The 20,111-nt window shown below is 42.3% G+C and overlaps 1 protein-coding gene across 1 annotated transcript in view; it reads left to right on the top strand.

Annotated features, from left to right (window-relative positions):
- LOC126162648 (FERM, ARHGEF and pleckstrin domain-containing protein 1) overlaps nt 1–20,111 on the top strand; it is a 707,909-nt gene that overhangs the window by 381,629 nt on the left and 306,169 nt on the right. The window lies entirely within an intron of this gene.

The raw sequence follows: 20,111 nt of genomic DNA, 5'->3' as shown, positions 1-20,111 counted from the left end.
CGTATCAAAACCGTCAAAAAAGGGCTCCATACTGGAACGTCAGTTCACTTACCAATTCTCTTAAGGTTTCTGCTCAAGAACAAAACTTGTTGGGTGACCGGAGATCCCTAACTTTCGAGATACATAAAACTTTCGAGCACCTCTTCGACCCCAAAAGACCCGTGACATGCTACATAGTCACGAGAGAGCTTCCAGAGGACCCCGACATTCCGCAAGTTCTAAGTAACTCTAGAAATTATTTAAAACTTGATGCCCTCAGAGTAATTGCCTCAAAGTAGGGCATTCTCTCCGGCTTTATCCCGGTAACACTGGTTCTCTGTTAGTGGCAGAATTTTTCGCATTATTATTTCATAGTTAATGACTGACAAGTCTCTAACCCTCAAGCGAGTCTAGCAAACTTTAACCGCAACGTTCGGCATGCATTAAAAATCCCCAGGACAATTTGAGGGAAGATCAGCCATCAGCTCGTGCATGCAGACAACAGCGAGCACCCCTAGCCCATGGATCTTGCGGAAACTAAGCCGAACGTTGGCGCTGGAGTATCAACTAAGATCTAGTCCGAAGGCGAGCCGGCCAACGGGTTGGATTCAGATTAACGTAAAATCTTTGTCCCAAATTAAATCCAGGTTGGATAATTTCTCCGCTGATCACACCTCCCCTCAACCTTGTGAACGATGCGTTACAGTATATGTTATATTTTCGCGCCGCCTTTCCTGGTGTTGGGGCCATAGTACTCCATAACCGCCGGCCGAAGTGGCCGAGCGGTTCTAGGCGCTACAGTCTGGAACCGAGGGACCGCTATGGTCGCAGGTTCGAATCCTGCCTCGGGCATTGATGTGTGTGATGTCCTTAGGTTAGTTAGGTTTAATTAGTTCTAAGTTCTAGGCGACTGATGACCTCAGAAGTTCAGTCGCATAGTGCTCAGAGCCATTTGAACCAACTCCATAACCATTATCGTGGAGGCGGTATCTCCTAGCATTATGGGAGAGTTGTTGCGGAATTCGAAACGAGTGGATAGCGGTCTACGGAAAATTTTCGCTTAGGGATGGTGCGCTTGACACTGTCTTACAAGGAAGGCAGATTATGGTTTAACGTCCCACTGAAGTTGAAGTCATTAGAGACGGAACACGAGTTTGTTGAAGTGAAGGAAACTGGCCGTGCCCATTTCAACGGAACGGTCCCAGAATTCGCCGTAAGAAATGTAGGAAAACCACAGTCTATATGATCAGACGTGGCTCTGAACCGCCATCCTCTCGAAAGCTACTACAGTGTCTGACGATCGTGAATTCGGCTCCGTGGACGCACCGTGGCAGCGGGAACTGGCACAGCGCTCTCTGTGGCACGTAAGTATCCTAGTGCAGCATACAGTTTCAACTTCTCAATTACAATCAATATAGCACACTCTCCGTATACCCACAAGAAAGTAAAGCTGTCCTCAAGCCGAACATCGGTATGATCACCGCAGAGCTGTACTAGGCATGTTTCTGCTTGAGATGATATTCGTTACCATCTTCCGGCATTTGAATTCACTTTCCAAACCAGTTATACAGGAACCTACACTTCAACGTGGACTCCGAACTACGGTTCACTCTGAAACTTGCCATATATTCAAATCACTGACAGAAATCAAAAAAGCTATATGTGATAGAAAAATCCCAGGACCGACCGGGAATTGAACCTGAAGCCTTAGATTTGTAGTCTAGCAGTTACCTAATGATACACCGAACGACAGATTCTGCCCAGGAAGGGTTGACATTCAAGACCTTACCAAATCCTTTCTTCTTCACACGTGTTTTCACTGCAGCTCTAAGAGCGCTGCTTATTGACTATGCTTTTTGTTTGACATTGACCGACGCATATATTCAGCGGGCAGTAGTTATGTCAGGATAGCTTTGAATTTCTTTTTAACTCGGACGCGGTAAGTACCCTTACGAGGTGCCGGGGCTAGCAGTGTATTTAACACTAAATTCTTCTAGAATCTTCATATATAAATGATGCTCTAAGCCCCCCCCCCCCCCTCTATTCTAACTCCGACTTTTGCTGTTGCACATGGATTAAAAAGAAACGCGAACCGAGTGTAATCGACCCTGCAAGTAGAATAGAAGAGAGTTTGGCACCTGCAATAATTTAATTAGATAAATAAGTTAAATAAAGGGAAGTTTCATTAACGTAGTGAGAAATGAAAGGGTTGCTCTACCGATTAACAGAATGACAGTTCTGTCCAAAATAACAGTATAATTTATTATGACTAAACTCAAAATAATAAACAAAACACATGAAACATTTACAATACATCAAATTGGCTCAAATTGGATACTCAAATAAATGCTGTGAAGGTGTTGTTGTCCCTAAACTAGATTGTGACATTTATGACGAAGTGGTATGTGGAGCCAATTCCTTGCAACTCAGATCTTAAGAGAAACACACAGCCAACCCAACATTAATTGCTGCTACAGTAGTGCGAACTCAGACAATGAACACCCAAGACAGAACAAAGTTAGAAAAAGACGAACAGGCGCGCTCTGCTGAGCTCTGATTATCACCTAGGAAAATCCCAAATCTGCCGGTGCTGCGTACATACATGACCAAGCTGTCTTCTTAACTGCAAGAACACGATCTGGCGTACCGGAGGCGATGGCTGGTTGCTTCGGCGTCCCGTCGTGGTGATGATAATATCGCGAGTATAGCCCGAAACAAATTATCCTGGTCTGGTTGTTCCAGACTAAAGACTTCCTAGCAATACAAATACGCCTCTGAGGGAGATGAAGAAGGCTCGCCACACAATCACTGACGGTACAGTGATTGATTTTAACAAGCGAAGTCACACAGTAACTCCGATACAGTCAACTTTAGCCAAAACTGCTCAAGACAGACAACATAGGCCTCTTGTACGCAGAACGCTCAATTGCCAACTGTACTCGGAAAGGTATGTTGAAGTCGGAACTTCAACAACTTCGTCAAACAGTTACAATTAAATAAAAGTATATTAGACAGCCAACGGAAGGCAGGCTGTCCAGAGCAGCGAGAGCTCAGTCTTGTAACCTACTCCGACCAAAAGGCGAGAGCTGACTCTCTCAAGAGCACCTGTTCAAGCCGAACGCAGAACATTCCCGCCCCCACGACAGTGGCCGTGGTTAAATGTTCCAATCAGCAACTCGAAAACCGGCGGAAATTCCACTCTATTGCCGAAGCACTACCTTTCCACCAGTGGAGATTCTTGGCGCCAATTTCTGCGCCGATTTTGCTACGTCACGGAGCTATGCCCTGAGCAAGCCTATCACAGTTACGATTTTGCAGAAAACGCGGGAATTTGCCTGCCAAGACTGCCTGGGAACACAAGTAATTCCCACGCCTCGCTGGTAGCCCGCCAGAAACGGTTTTCACTAAGTTTCTGCGAAGTAACGGAATCTCTAACCCAGCCGCTCCGTCAGGCCCCTGTGGGGCCTGTCACCGGACCACCCGGGTGACGAGAGACGCAGCGTGGGAAGTCCGCGTGTGAAGGAATAGCGACTTTTCACCGCATGCAATTAGAGAGGAAGATCGAATTACTCAGAGAAATATGAGAGGGGGCTCATGCCACCTCTCACTCTTTGTTTGCTCGAAATATAATATACCCTTTTCGTCGCGATTGTAGACCTAGTGAGCCAGAATTTGGGCTTCTTTATCATCTCAAGTTGTAAAGAGTATGGCAGTCAGTTGCAAACAATGTTTACTGCATATTCAGATTTTGGTCACTGTGTGGCCATCTTCAGTGCAGTAAATGTAACTTAAAATATTAAAACCATTTATACTATATGCACTTAGTCCCAAGTGAACTGTTCATGTCAAAGGTTGAGTTCACACTCCGAGAGTGTGTATATATAAGAGGTTTTAATGTTTTAACTTACATTTACTGCACCGAAGATGGTCACACAGTGGCCAAAATCTAGATATAAATAAACACCATTTGCGACTGGTTGCTGTACCCTTTTATAGTTGAAATAAATTGGAGGGCAGCGTGGAGGGTAAAAATCGCAGAGGGAAACCAAGAGATGAATACACTAAACAAATTCAGAAGGATGTAGGTTGCAGTAGGTGCTGGAAGATGAAGAACCTTGCACAGGATACAGTAGCATGGAGAGCTGCATCATACCAGTCTCTGGACTGAAGACCACAACAACAACAACAACAACAACAAATACATTCGCTGACCACAACTGCATTCCCATGGAATCAGACCTATTAAGAATTTTATCATCTATTTTTATACAGTTAGACCCCTCCTATGTTCTGATGGTTGAGCTTTTGTCCTATCAAATGACTTTAAAGATGTTTCAGAGACAGCTTGGATAGCTACGTTTCTGCGCTTTTTAAGGTGGCGCCTGTAAGATTACTTCGCTATAAACACAGCTCAGTTTGGCCATGAAACGTGATAGAGATGATTATGCCAATGGATAAAAAGTTCTCGGTAAAGTTGTCGCGTCAACTTCGGATAAAATCACAAACTTTTGAAAGCTTTACATTTTATCCGACTTTCACGCGGCATGTTAACCGAAAACTTTGTATCCAAGGACTCCCTCGGGATACACCTTGTAGAAACATTGATTATGTCAGTGGTTGTTAGATACTTTCACATGCCCCTTTTTAAATACAGTACTGGTTCGAGGCATTTGAGACAGTGTTGGATGTCATTAGTTACTATTTTTCCAGAGAGGGGTCTTTCCAGATATGAAACTCAGTCAACGTTCTCGGCGGTTGTTGGTTAACTGTCATGTTAGTTGCTCGGTCATAGGTTCTTGAGTTTATTTGGAATAAAATATCAGATTTATCAATCTTTACGTCAAGCCCCAACATATGACGCATTCTAAATATATTCACCGAGACGTGTCTCGAATGAGAATAGTATAATACATTTTTTTTCCAGCACAGTTTTGTTCTCGAGAGTGATGGTGATGTGACTGCAGATGGCCCGTGCCAGCGAGTGTACGAGATAGGTGTGGTGCAGCGGTGGGCAGCTGGTTGGTGCGCCCAGCAGAATATTGATGGCGAGCGTGCTTTCACCTGCTGAGGGAGCTGGAAGGGGAACAGCAGGGAAGAGGAGGGGCACCGGAAGTGAACATCCCCACCACTCCCCACCCCACCCCACCCCTACCCATCCTCGCAGCCAGCATCGGCCTCGCGAAGCCGTCCTAAATATCGCGCAATAGATTCCCTTTCTGAAGGCTTGTCCTCGACTACGTGAATGACATTTACGGACACACGTAATCTCTGGGAAACGTCGCGAATTTTAAGCGCCGTAATAATGAAGTAAAACGAAACAAAAATACCATTTATTGCGCAAGTCAAAGTCAGTTCCAAACACAGGAAATGAACACTGAGGGAGATGCACGACTGCCGCATCGACGCCGGGGGCAAGGTCCTAGGACCTGGTTTCCCGTTACCTTCCTCCGACCAGTCTGAAGTGTGTTTCAGTGTCGTGTCGATGACTGTGATGAATGCTTATGCAGGGTAGTACAGTGTTGAATTTGCGGTGTTAGGGACGACAAGTGCAAAGATGATGAAACCCTCTGTCAGCAGCACATAGCTTACTCCTCCCGAGCAACACCATGCGGACCGCTGAGCATAACGTTCCCATTCGACGGAGATCACCCTCAAGGTGTCACATACTTTCATCCCCATGAAACACTGTGGAGAGGTGTGGAATTCATTGCTGGAGCAACTTACCGACTAAAAAGTGTCGATGAAAAGTTGTGCAACCACCGGGACTCGGGTCGTCTACCTCCAAGCTGAGCGACAGCACAGGCGCGCTACCTAGTGAAGCTCAAGGTAACATACGTGAACACGGAAGAAAGAAGACACTTTGTTTACAACACAAATGATTCACTGACAATAAACAACATCGGTTAAACACTTTATCATTATACGACATCAAGGTATCTTTTTTTAGTTGGCTTACGGCTTTTGGGCAGCACCCATCTCAAAATGATTTTAAGTATTTAACATCATGAAGCACTGAAAGAAACAACAATTATCCCTTAACCTGAAACTAAGTCAGTGAGCTAAGAACATTAACATCATTTACCATATGATTATGTAAACAAAATGAGTTTTCCCGTTTGCCAATCTGCTATAAATTCTTATAGGAGTTGATACACTTTTGCGTCTGCTGTCGCTAAAAGAGTTTGAATATTCGTTGGTAAAGCATTGCTGGAGAACCTCAGGCGCTGCACCAGTTTCGTGGTTTCTGGACGTTTTATGTCGCACACGAAGAAAATGTGGTTAACATCTTCCTCACCGCCGCATTCTCACGAGGAAGATGTGATCAGGCTGACGCGGCAAAGGTATTGGCGGAATCTCCCGTGACTGAATCGTAGTCGTGCCATTGTCACTGCACTGTTTCGTTGTAGTTGTTGTTTTGGCACGAAGAATGTCATGAGAGATTAGGTACCACTGCGGTGTAGTGTCTTTCTTTAATTTCTTAAGATCGATGGAGGTTTTAGTTTCACCGGGCCCTGTTTCCATTCCTTACGGCTTGTACGAGATCGTCAGGTGGACCTTTATCATACACTACTGGCCATTAAAACTGCTACACCACGAAGATGACGTGCTACAGACGCGAAATTTAACCGACAGTAAGACGATGCTGTGATATGCAAATGATCAGCTTTTCAGAGCATTCACACAAGGTTGGCACCCGTGGCGACACCTACAACGTGCTGACATGAGGAAAGGTTCCAACTGATTTCTCATACACAATCAGCAGTTGACCGGCTTTGCCTGGTGAAACGTTGCTGTGATGCCTCGTGTAAGGAGGAGAAATGCGTACCATCACGTTTCCGACTTTGATAAAGGTCGGATTGTAGTTATCGTGATTGCAGTTTATCGTATAGCGACACTGCTGCTCGCTTTGGTCGAGATCCAATGACTGTTAGCAGAATATGGAATCGGTGGGTTCACGAGGGTAATACGGAACGCCGTGCTGGATCCCAACGGCCTCATATCACTAGCAGTCGAGATGACAGGCATCTTATCCGCATGGCTGTAACGGATCGTGCAGCCACGTCTCGATCCCTGAGTCAACAGATGAGGACGTTTGCAAGACGACAATCATCTGCACCAACAGTTCGACGACGTTTGCAGCAGCATTGACTATCAGCTCGGAGACCATGGCTGCGGTTACCCTTCACGCTGCATCACAGGCAGGAGCGCCTGCGATGGTGTACTCAACGACTAACCTGGGTGTACGAATGGCAAAACGTCATTTTTTCGGATGAATCCAGGTTCTGTTTACAGCATCATGATGCTCTCATCCGTGTTTGGCGACATCGCGGTGAACGCACATTGGAAGCGTGTATTCGTCATCGCCATATTGGCGTATCACCCGGCGTGATGGTATGGGGTGCCATTGATTACACGTCTCGGTCACCTCTTGTTCGCATTGACGGTACTTTAAACAATGGACGTTACATTTCAGATGTTTTACGACCCGTGGCTCTACCCTTCATTCGATCCCTGCGAAACCCTACATTTCAGCAGGATAATGCACGACCGCATGTTGCAGGTCCCGTACGGGCCTGTCTGGATACAGAAAATGTTCGACTGCTGCCCTGGCCAGCACAATCTCCAGATCTCTCACCAATTGAAAACGTCTAGTCAATGGTGGCCGAGCAACTGGCCCGTCACATTACGCCAGTCACTACTCTTGATTAAATGTGGTATCGTGTTGAAGCTGCATGGGCAGCTGTACCTGTACACGCCATCCAAACTCTGTTTGACTCAATGCCCAGGCGTATCAAGGCCGTTATTACGGCCAGAGGTGGTTGTTCTGGGTACTGATTTCTTAGGATCTAAGCACCCAGATTGCGTGAAAATGTAATCACATGCCAGTTTATCATCTGCATTTCTTCTTGGTGTAGCAATTTTAATGTCCAGTAGCGTATTCTATTGAACCAGTGTACACAACTTCCTTGCTCAGAGTATTTATAGCTTTTTAACACCACCAGTTGTCAGAATTAATGTGATACAGTAGATTCTTTTGCGTAATAAGTCCCTCTAAAATCGCTATAAGTTCTGCAATGAGTATGGACACTGGAGTTTGAATGTGCTCTTCGATTAGTCTTGGCAGCCACAAGTGCACTTCCTGCTCCGTCGTTTTGTTTAGACTCAGACTCATCCACGTGAATCTTTCTCGATGATCGCCATTCTGCTGAACTGTCAGCTAAAATTTTCTCATTCACTGTAATTTGGATGAATGGAAGGTGCGTCTTAATGTTCAACTTTACTAAAGTGCTAGCAAAGGGGGTGCTGGAGCAGCTCCATTTTGCGGAAGGGCGACGTATTCATACAAGGAAAGAGCATTGAAGTAAAAATCTGCTTAGCGCGGTGGTTTCTTGTTAACGCAATACCTGTCCGCATAGCACTTAAAAAGCAATTTATTGACACTTCTAGTTGCTGTTGATATAATTTTTACTCACAGGCGAAGCGTGTTCTGTAGACACGTTATTTATAAATTAAAACTGTCCAAAGAATAGGAATTCGAGGCATATATGCTTTCGTCGCGGCATTATTGCGACAGTAAGGAAGGAAATTTGGAGATATAACGTCGTGTGGACGGAGAAAGTATTGCGTGTGTGTCTGAAAAGTTCGTGAATGGTCTCAGAAAATAAAGAAAACAAGAACCACAAACAAAATACCTTTACTGGTCTTCATAGTAATCGCCATTAGCTATAAACGTTTCAGACATTGGTTGAAAAACTGCGGAGAACTGTCAGCAAACGCTTCTTGTGGAATCACTGGAAGCACCGTAGTCACGCGTTGTTGGATACGCGCAGCATTACAGGAGATGAGACCTGGTGCTACCAATACGATTCAGAGACCAAGCGGCAGTCAGTGGCATCGTGTTCATAGTCATTCCTGCCTCCAAAAAGAAAAAAAAGTCGGCTGGCAAAATCCAAAATTAAGACGGTATTGATCATGTTTTAGTGAGAAAGGACTTGATCCATCATTAATATCAACACGAGGGCGGCGGGGAAGACGACGTGCAGGTGACTGTAGATTGATCTCCGTGTCGTATTGGTAGCACCGGGACTCATCTTCTGTAATGACGTGAATGTTCAACAACGTGTGACCACGGTGCTTCGAGCGATTCCACAAGAAGCGTTTGCTGACAATTGCTAATAGCCTTACAACCGATGTCAGAAGTGTTTTGTAGCTATTGGTTGATTACTTTGAAAATCAGTGAGGTATTTTGTTTGTGATTTATTTCCTTTATTTTCTGAAACCATTACCCGAACTTCCCAGACACACCTTGAAGACTCACAGCACAAGATTGGATTCTACAATTGTAGGCGGGCCATTAAGCCCGTGTTTCTCTTCTTACGGGTTGTACAAGAATGAGGGAAAAAACTGGCCATTATCTTTCCAAAGAAACCATCCAGACATTTGTCCGAACTGTACATACTGAATCCTTTTTTTGAAAATGAGCACTGTTCTACAGAAGATTTGGCGCTTACCATATAACATCTAGGTGTAACAGTGCGACGTGATGAGAAATTGGACGAACGAGTGAAATCAGTAGTGTGGAAAGCGAATGGGTGATTTCTGGGGAAGAGAGAATGGGAGTATTCTGGGAAAGTGTGGTTCTTATGTAAGGAAAACATACAAGGCTTCTACAACAAGGTATTGTGCAATACTGTTTCAGTGTGTAGAGTTCTTATCAAGACGGCTTGACAGCTGAAATGTAACGAATTCAGAGACGCGTTGCTAGAATAGTAACAGGTCGATCCATCGCACAGGAAAGGGTAACGTAGGCGCAGAAGAGGAATTCGTGGTAGGGTGGTTGGTTGATTTGGTGGAGGGGACCAAAAACCGAGGGGATTTAAATATGAATATATGGAAGAAAAGCGAGGCGGTTCTTGCGAATCTGCACGGTAAATGAAAAGAACCTGTTTCCGAGAAAGACTGCGCGACAATTCTACTCCCGTCATTGTATATCTAGCGTAGGGACTAGAGAATAAAACACGGTTATTAGGAACCTCATCCAGGCATTTCATTTTAAATGTTTAAACACTCGCTATATACGAGAATGGAACGGAACAGAAAATCGCTAAAATCCCCTGCTATACACCGTGTAGCGGCTTGTGTAATATCTGGGTAAACGTAGAAGTTTGACAATTTTACCTGTGGTCGCTCTTACCATAACCAGTAATAGTTACACTGCGGTTCTGGACGCGTACGAGAATGACGAACATATTCCCAACACTGGAAATGCCTTCTGCCTTACGCTTCACACTGATTTAACTAAGTTTTAAGGCTGAAAAACAAACAAACTGTGTCTTTGTTCTGCTAGTATTTGTTTAGTTCGAACTGGTTTTCGGCTTATTGGGCCATTATCAAGAAAACAAGCGACTAGCGTCCACAAGACATAAGTAAGTAGAAAACTAAGCAAAGGTACTCTCAAAAGTAGTGACATTAGGTAAGAAATGTCAGAGGGAGCGCCTGTCACCCATGCTATGCACGAAACGTGTAAATTAAATTATAAAATAAAGACTGCATAACTGAGACTCCACTTTTGCTGAATACGTGCGGAAGATCATAGACAAAGTCCATAAAGAAGTTCTATATATAGTCAACAAAGGGAAAAAAATAGCCTGTTAAAGTACTTTAGATGAATGAGCAATAAGTACATCGACCTAGTTCTGAATCACGTTACAGCTGAGCACATCCCTACTCTTAAGCTTCAAATGATCCATTCAACAATCCACACACAAGCATATTTGAATGTCGAGGAATACATTCATATCCGCAAACTTGCAACACGAAATTAATTATCCTGTACCACACTTTTTTCTTCTCCTTCTGTAATTTGCATGCTCGGTGCACAACATGAGTGACAAGCGCTCGATTTCATATCGCTCGCGTAATGTTACGACGAAAGGTACATTCTGTGTATTGAAAATATCGTATTTCTAATGTTTGGGTTTCTGCACACTTTTCTCTCTTATGTCAGTTGTTAATGGACGGTGGTCCAGTAAGTCGAAAACCGATTCGAGAGCCGGCCGAAGTGGCCGAGCGGTTCTAGGCGCTTCAGTCTGGAACCGCGCTACTGCTACGGTCGCAGGTTCGAATCCTGCCTCGGGCATGGATGTGTGTGATGTCCTTAGGTTAGTTAGGTTTAAGTAGTTCTAAGTTCTAGGGGACTGATGACCTTAGCAGTTAAGTCCCATAGTGCTCAGAACCATATTTTGAACCTATTCGAGATAAACAAATATTAGTAAAATAAGGAAACGCAGTTTGTTTGTTTTTCAATCTTAAATATCAAATTTTTTCACCGGTAAGTGACGGAAGAATCCATAATATGACTTAACTAATGTTGTTGTGCACGTAGACGCAATCCAAAAAATTTCCTGATATCTACTTTTGTGATTTTGCGCCAATTCGGGTATATGAAAATATGTAAGTCCTGAGTGTCATGCTTGTTTAGCATACACAGATTGAATCTATGTATGCTAAACAAGACAGCAAGTATGTCATAAACAATTGGAATAAGCGCAAGCAAGTGAAACACTGGAAGAATATTACTGCGATGATAGTTGAGGTAGGACCCGACTGCTGAAGGAAAAAGAGTTCCATCAAGACCACGATGACTTTGAATACGAACGGCTCCTGTAGAGTCGGCTAATTCTAGGAAATGTTGATACTGGCTGGAAGCATTATGATGTTGCTTGTAGCGTGGTTTTCGATGAAGAAGTACGGCTCCTACTCCGGACAGAGAATGTTGTTTATCTCTGCATCAGCGGGATCTGGGCGGGAAATCCGTAGGTGTTGTTTTGCCGGTCGATCCTACACTTATTGGAAAATGACCAAAGTGGAGCACAGCTTTGAGATGATGTATATGAGTGAAATATTCCATACAGAAGGTTCGTGAGAAAGATTAAGGTTTAACGCTCCACAGCCGACGATATCCTTACAGGCGGAGTACAAGCTCCGCCTGGAAAAGGAATCATCTCAGCACTTATCTTACACGAGTGATGGAAACCGTGGAAAACCTAAACTTGGATGGCCGGAGAAGGATTTACACCTTGCTCGATAAAGCGTTCGTTTCAGCGCACGCAAAATAGTGCCACATTCCATTTGCAAATACGTATGTGGCAAGCTACCCAATTCTCAAAACTGTTTGTTGCTGCAGTTATCCAGTCGTGTACAAGACGTCAATTAGAATCCTTGAAATGAAAAAGTCATTAAACAAGACTGTATAGCGGTAAGCCCTCCTATTGTAGGTACAGCGCGTCATTCATTCTCAGCTGACAGTGATATATTTGTTGGTACGTAAAAATATGTAAAGTGCAACGATAGCGTGATAATTTTAAACAGAAAAGGCCTATGCCCGAATAGTTGCACGATAAAGTAAAAATACTCTGACTTTGACTTATGTACACTCACCGATGCTGACGTTGACGTTGCACAGGAAAATGTCAGATATCACATCACTGCATTCTGAATTACTTAAATTTAAGTTTCTAGATCTGAATGTTCGCTTTCTGGTGAGAAACTGCTCTTGAAATAATCTCGTTGCCGCATGTACTGATACTGTACGCACGTATGAATGATACATTAATACTCTTAGTCCACCTCTTAAAAGTGTAGTTGAGTCGGCGTTGAGTCCTCGCGGTTGCAGAGGGATGGGTGGACGCGGCCATAACTCAACCAATAACGTAACGTGATTTTGTAAACGTCTCTATGGCAACGCCCCAGTGTTGTCACAGATCTGTATGCGGCTAATGTTTTCGTCGGCTAATGTTTTCGTCTGGAGCCATTAGAAGCTGGGAACAGCGCTGCGAGCTGTCAGGGATCCTCTTCTGCCGTCTCAATTATAATCAAGCCAAATCCGTTCATAACGATGTCGACCCTGCGCCGATGCGCACAAAGACACCAGAAAAAGAAGAAGAATAAGGTTTATCTGATGTTAATAGCATTGTTTCGGACATTTTTTTCCCGATAACAATTAAAGTTGGGTAAAGCACACACTCAATCTTCAGGCCACAAGTGGCCCATCCGACCGCCGTGTCATCCTTAGATGAGGATGCGGATAGAAGGGGCGTGTGGTCATCACAACGCTCTCCCGATCGTTATGATGGTTGTCTTTGACCGGAGCCGCTGTTATTCGGTCGAATAGCTCCTCAACTGGCATCACGAGGCTGAGTGCAAAAGGTGGGTAAAGAACATTGTCAAATCAAATGGAAAACTATTGCAGAGACAGTGAAGCTAAATAACGCATGCCGAAAGAAGTTACCATTTTGCGTGGGAATGTAAATTTTGTGCAAATGTTACGAATGTCGGTTTTCCGCGTTGGCTCCTACTTTCATCAAGTGAAGAATAAGATACTAGTACTAACGAAGACGAAAACTGCGACAAACATAAAATTTGTATCGTGTACTTCGGTTGACCTATAGAGGTCAGCTGAAGAATAGGATACTAGCGAAGGCGAAAAAAGCGACAAAGGTAAAATTTGTGTCCTGTACGTCAGTTGACCTATTTGGTTCAATTGAAGAATAGGATACAGCCTTCGTAGCTATGTTGAGGTAAAGGATGCCAGTCTTACGTACATCGCTTTTTTTGCTTTCGCTAGTACTAGTATCATGTTTTTAAGTTGACCTACGTAGTACAAGACCCCTATCAATTACAGAGGAAAGAGCACTTGGAACGACTCACTATCGTAGGTATAATTCAGAACATGTACACAAATGATACAAAATTACCACAAGCGACAAAATCCATACACAAGGGTTGCTGCAGGGCATCATCAGTGGCAGGTTGCGTGGACAATTTCCTACATCTTATGCTCCTGTTGCATTTTTGGTGTTGTTCTTCTTCTTATGAACGCCAATTTGCGGTTTTTTTTTCGCCATTCCACAACACTATGCACAGAACGCTTGTTTTAAAGCAATGTTTTGGTTTCTGTTCAATATTAATATACCGTAATATTACACGCAACTGAGGAAGACAGGACTATAAAAGTTGAAGATGTTCCATACACAACATCTGTCGCTTCATAATGCATTCATTTATTTGTATTTATGATTTTGACGCTTCGCCACATAAGATAACAGATTCATTATCTATCGCTAGAAAATAAACAAATTAACATCTAAGACTAAGATATGACGTCAATGGACAAAACCGAAGAGTTTTATCCTATTCTTCATTTGACCCCAAATTGCTTTTCAGTTGCTATGCATTAATAGGTCGCCTCTTATCGCTTATTTGTACTAAATTTTCTGTGCAGACGGGATATCGTAGAAGGATATCGTCAGCTTGTAATTGTATTCATTCCTTTTGTCTGTCTGGCTGAGTCACATCTCCTGCTGGAAAGCAATGAATTGTTAAGTGTTCTGTTACAGTACTAGAAACAAATGCAAGTCTCACGTGTTGAAGCAAGTAATACACACGGCGACCTGAAAACAAAACACACGACGCAGTAATTTTTTGTCCTTAGTGACTTGATTTCGAAGCAGATCTGCTTTTAACATTTACAGGTACTGATCTAGAATGGAGATACAATTGAAGGGGGTAGGCGGAAGAACGTGCTAACCGACAGGAACGTATTTCATTTAAATAGGACATAAGAAGAAATTACTTAGTGTACAGAATATCTTTCCAGCGGTATACAGGGTGATTCACAAAGATATGCAAATATTTTAATATGTTATTCTACAAGCAAAATTAAAGAAAAAAGTTCATATAAACATTGGTCCGCAAATGTTTAGTTACGGAGTTATGGCTAATAAAAGATTTTGCCTGAAATTTAGCAACTTCGCTAATATGAAGCAATCGCAAAATGTACGAGGTTCAAGTCAAGCACGATTTCCATTTATTTTGTTGTTATTTATCTGGTGAATCTAATAAAACATGTCCCAGACATGTGTCTTCAGTAGTTTTCCAGAACATCTAGAGAAGCAAAGACATAATTTCGTAAAATTTTTAATTTATTAACTACTTGGCCCAGTTTGTTTTTTTAAATTCCACACAATTGCACAAAGTTTACAACAAAAGTGGTAGAAAATTTAACTGTGGAAAAATGATGGTAATAATGTTAACTGAAACTGTATAAATGTGTCAGACAATGTGCTTTTATTAATACCATAGCACACGAGAATTCGTATTAAACCGAAAAAAAACCTAAGTGTCAAGAAAGTTGTACAGTATACATACAATTTCACAATACATTCACAATAACTGTTCAAAAAGGTCTCCGTCGAGTTCAAAGCATTTAGCTGCATGTGTATGAACAGATTTTGTTGCCCGTTTCAATTTCACTGGGTTGTTCTTAATTTCGTCTACTGCATTCACAATGCGAGCAAGTAATGCCTCACGTGTATTGACCTTGTCCTGATAAACTATTTCTTTCATCCATCCCCATACACAAAAATCCATTGGTGTTAAATCGGGCGATCTAGTTGGCCATAGACGTGTAGCTCCACGACCAATCGATTTCGGGGGAAAATGTGCATTTGCATGTGTAGTAACGGCGTTTGTGAAATGAGGAGGCGCTCCATCACGTTCAAAATACATTTGCAATCGCGTAGCAAGTGGAACATTTTCGAGCAAGCGGGGCATTTCTTCCTGAAGGAATTGTAAGTACGTATCGCCAGTTAGAAGTCCTGGAAAAATGAATGGTCCAGTAAAGTGTGTGTCCATTATACCACACCACACATTTATGCTAAATCGCTGCTGGAAATTGCGTTGCACTGTTGTATGTGGGTTTGCTTCAGTAAATTGTTTATACCATCTCCGGTAAACTGTGCCTCATCAGTAAATAAAATGTGTTTGTGTAACTGGCCGATTAGTATTTAACGAGTTGCACAACTCCAAGCGATGGGCAGCATCTCCCGGATGTAAATGATGCACTTTTTGTTTATGGTCAGGATACAAATTATTGTACTTCAATGTACACCATACCTTAGATTGTGAAATGCTCTATCGTTGAGAGATACGTCGTGTATTGGTACCCGGATTACGTTGAACAGCATCCATAATGTCCTCGTCATCGTCTTCACGTATCGAGTGCTCGTACTGATTTTGAACGCTAGGCTGGGAACCTGTCTCCCGTTACATTCGAAATACTCCGCTAATGGTTCGTGCATTCGGAATCCTTCGAGTTGGATAACGTACGCGATAATCGTTAACTGCAGCCGTAGCATTACCATCGCATTTGCGATAACACCATACCGGCGTATTCCTCTGTCGTAAATTTGAAAGACATCCCTGTTTTATAAATTATCTACAAAATACAACAGTTACTATTTGGGGTTTCACTTAAATACAATGTTGTTATTATGTTCTTTCACTTAACAATACAGAAAACTAACTCGTTGCAAGGTTAGGAAACGACTGAAACAACTCACTAATGGTTGCCAACAATGACATAAACGTTTCTACATTCTTAATGGAAAGCTAACAGATTTACTTGTATAATAATCTTTGCTTCTCTGGATGTTCTGGAAAACTACTGCAGATACACGCCTGGGACGTGTTTTATTAGATTCACCAGACCAATAGCAACAAGATAAATGGAAACCGTGTTTTACTTTAACCTCGTACAGTTTTGCGATGGCTTCGTATTTGCGAATGCCGTCATATTAGCGAAGTTGCTAAATTGTAGACAAAACCTTTTATTAGCCGTAACTCCGTAACTAAACATTTGCGGATCTATGATAATATGAACTTTTTTTCTCTAGTTTTCTTGTAGAATAACATATTAAAATACTTGCACACCTTCGTGGATCACCCTGTGTAAGGAACTACTTGTTACCAGCATGCCGTGCATTCGAAAACACAACAGGTAATGTGGTCAACCAAGCCCTCTCTGAACTGAGGATTTGCGCTGTCTTCCGCTGACCTCTTCAGCTCGTTTGTGACACATTTGTGAAATGGTAAAATAACCGAGAAAATACTGCTAAAGAGACAAGTCTTATATTGTTCTAATTTGTAATGACAGTTTTTTGTCAGCAAATATCTGTGAATTAAAAATTTCGAAGATATGACCTGTAGTTACTTTCATGCCATTACTGGCACACAGTATAAGAGGGCGTGCTGAAAAGCAGTCTCTCCGAATTGTGTATGTGAAAAGGCTTAAACCATTTTAAAGAAAACAAACGTTTTCAACATTCTACATCTATATTCTTCATGTGTAAGTGTCTGCATCCTCTGCCGCTAGAGGACTCCGAATTTTAGCGTGTAACAAGGCGGTGTGTAACGTAATGATGTCGGTGCGTGAGCAACAGCATGCCGTAGTCGAATTCGAAGACTTCGTCCACACAAGTAGCACGTTATCCTTCGAGCATGGCGATGCCACACAACGCACGAGCGCTGCATCTCCCCATTCAGGTGTCTCGGGTTGTCTGTCGTCGATCGCCCTCCATACAGTCCCGACTTCCCCCATCTGATTTTCACCTGTTACCAAAACTTAAAGAACACCATCAAGCTCTTCACTTTGAAAGTGACGAAATTGTGCAAGCAGACGTGAGGTTGTGGCTCCGCCAACAAAGCAAACATTCTAGTGCCGGATCAACAAACTAATCTCTCGTTGGGAGAAGTGTGTACGCCGCCAGGGTGAGTACGTTAAGAAATAAATATGTAGACGTGAAGAATAAAGCTATAGAATGTTAAGATCGTTTATTTTATACAAAAAGCTTTAAGAGTTTACCCACACAAAATTCGGAGGTATTGATTTTCAGCCCGTCCTCGTATTTCAAATTTCAGCCAATATATCTGTCTTCACTTCCACTTTCTCTGTGAGAATTTATAGTCAGAATGTCTCTTCTGGAAAAGGAAGCGTAGAATTCATGCGCAGGTTGTTTGCTGTAATCAAGCTGATGGATAACGGACAGCATAGTGTTAGCCAGTCTAACCAGAATCGGCTGTTTAAAATACGATTATGTGCATCGCTACGAGCCGTCGGTGGCAAATCTGCTAATATTAGAGTTTCGCATTGACTGCAAATGAAAAGAGTTCTGTGTACAATCAGATGTGGTAAATCGATGTTACATGTTTCAAAAAGAAAACGCAAATAAAATGTATTGTGGTAAGCGAAAAAAGGCACGTAAAACGCGAATTCATTGTCATATAGAAAACATTTACAAATGAAAACTTTTACTGTTGTCGTGTATGAGCTTTAAACCGTTCGTGCAGTTTAGTCACTGACCCTGGGTAATTTAAAAAAAAAAACAGGCGAAACAAAAGTATGTATACACTGCAGGTAAATACGCATAGCATTATCCATTCTTAAAACAAGCCGTTGCGGAATTGCACCCTGATGTATTGTGAGGTGACAACTTTGCCATATATGTTTTCAAAGAAATAATGAATGCTGTGACAGATCTCTTCATTAACTCAATTTGTTCGTACAATATTACACGTATGAAACATGACAGAAGGCAAGAGCCTATTGGATTTAATTAGGGGAACAGGATTTGCGAACACCCAGCGACAAATTGTACAAAAGCTCGTTGGCACCAAGTGCAAATTACGTCGTATGTAATTTTCACGGTTGTTAACAAGTACAAATGCCTTTGAGGACATTTTGTAATTGTGCTGTGTTAAATGCGCAGTAGATACGCCGCACGCGAGTGTGGGCATCAAACTATTTTGTAATCGAACAGTTTAGGTAGACCTCTGACCGGCTAACAAATATAGCAGTGACTATTTTCTGGTCTAGATACCCACGAGATGCAGTGGTGTACAACTTTACGTAATTAACAGAGTTTTGGTTTACTTACAAAATACTGGCGTTCTTCTTCTAGCATATTCGTGGATTTCACTAGAAAATCGCTGTAATGGCACTGACAGGACCTTTCTGATTCTGGTGGCCAACGAGTCAATACATAACGCTTCTTTATACCAACACACACATACATTGTACATGGTGATCAGAAACAGTCTCAAAAGCTTCTAATGGTGCTGCAGGGTAAGTTGTGTTGACAAATAATTGTTAAGAAAAAAATTGGTTACGTTAATCCGTTTGTAAGTTACATAATATTGAAGTTAGCCAATCAACCGTTGTGTGCGCAGTTTCAAGCGGCAGTTAGTATGAGTTGTTCTCCCATGTCCAATTTTTGTACCGTTAATAGTTTTTCAGACTATTTCTGACAATCCTGTATACCAGGAGCGAAAAATTGCTCTACTCTGAAAATAGTTTATAATTTTTTTATCAATTGTTTCTGGCGAAACATTCTCCTCATACATTGTAAACAGTCAGGGTGGGTATTTCCTTCCAAGGTAACGGCTTGGATACTGGTTGTAGGCACAAAAGCCCATACAGAATATTTTTCTTCTCATACTGATAAAGGCATTCCCATTATTCCCACAAGTAGCACAATACATTGATGAGACTGAAGAAAGAGAATTATCGCAATAAGAGCCAGGAAAGTAACGAGCATAACAGATATTCCATTGTTTCTTGTCGACAGCAATACCTACATTGCAATAAAAGTGTCTCGAATTTCTCTTGGTAATATAATTATACCACCAAATTAGAAGCATTACTGTCACGGCTGTATGATTTTGCGAAAATTTACACGTGCTGAATTCCTTTCAAACCGTCTGTTAATGCTTCTGGTTGTCGGACTTGGATGGTGAACTATCGCCATGTTTGCTCTATTTAAATAATCTCTATTGACGGACCTTGTGTGGACGTGTAAGATCATACTGAGTCCTTCACTGAAAAATAATTACTAAAATGAAACTCTATAAATGGTGCTCTGTGCGAGATAACGTTGTCTTTTATTCAGTCTGTGCTAGGTTCTGCTTTTGAAACTATCCTCTTGTAGTCGTCTTTCTTTGCATAATCCCCACTAGCATAATCATATTATGTAGCTCCTGTTTGTTTTAATGACCAGAGTCGCAAGATGACTCGTCTACGTTAATTAATGTATTAACCCCCCGTTGCTCGCGCGGATGTCACTCGTCATCCACATGGCTTTCCCGCTCAATTTTGTCTGACAGGGCTGGGTTGAGTTCGCGCCATTTTCAGTACCTTTCTGTTAACTCTGCGGCTCTCTGCTCCAATCATTGTTGGCTTTTCAGTTACGAAAGATAGATTGTTTATGACGTATTATTATAGTATGGAGGACACT

This window comes from Schistocerca cancellata, chromosome 2 (assembly GCF_023864275.1).
Source record: "Schistocerca cancellata isolate TAMUIC-IGC-003103 chromosome 2, iqSchCanc2.1, whole genome shotgun sequence".
In the NCBI taxonomy this organism is placed as follows: domain Eukaryota; kingdom Metazoa; phylum Arthropoda; class Insecta; order Orthoptera; family Acrididae; genus Schistocerca; species Schistocerca cancellata.
The sequence above is the reverse complement of the archived record's forward strand: the minus strand, read 5'-3'. Positions and strand labels throughout refer to the sequence as shown.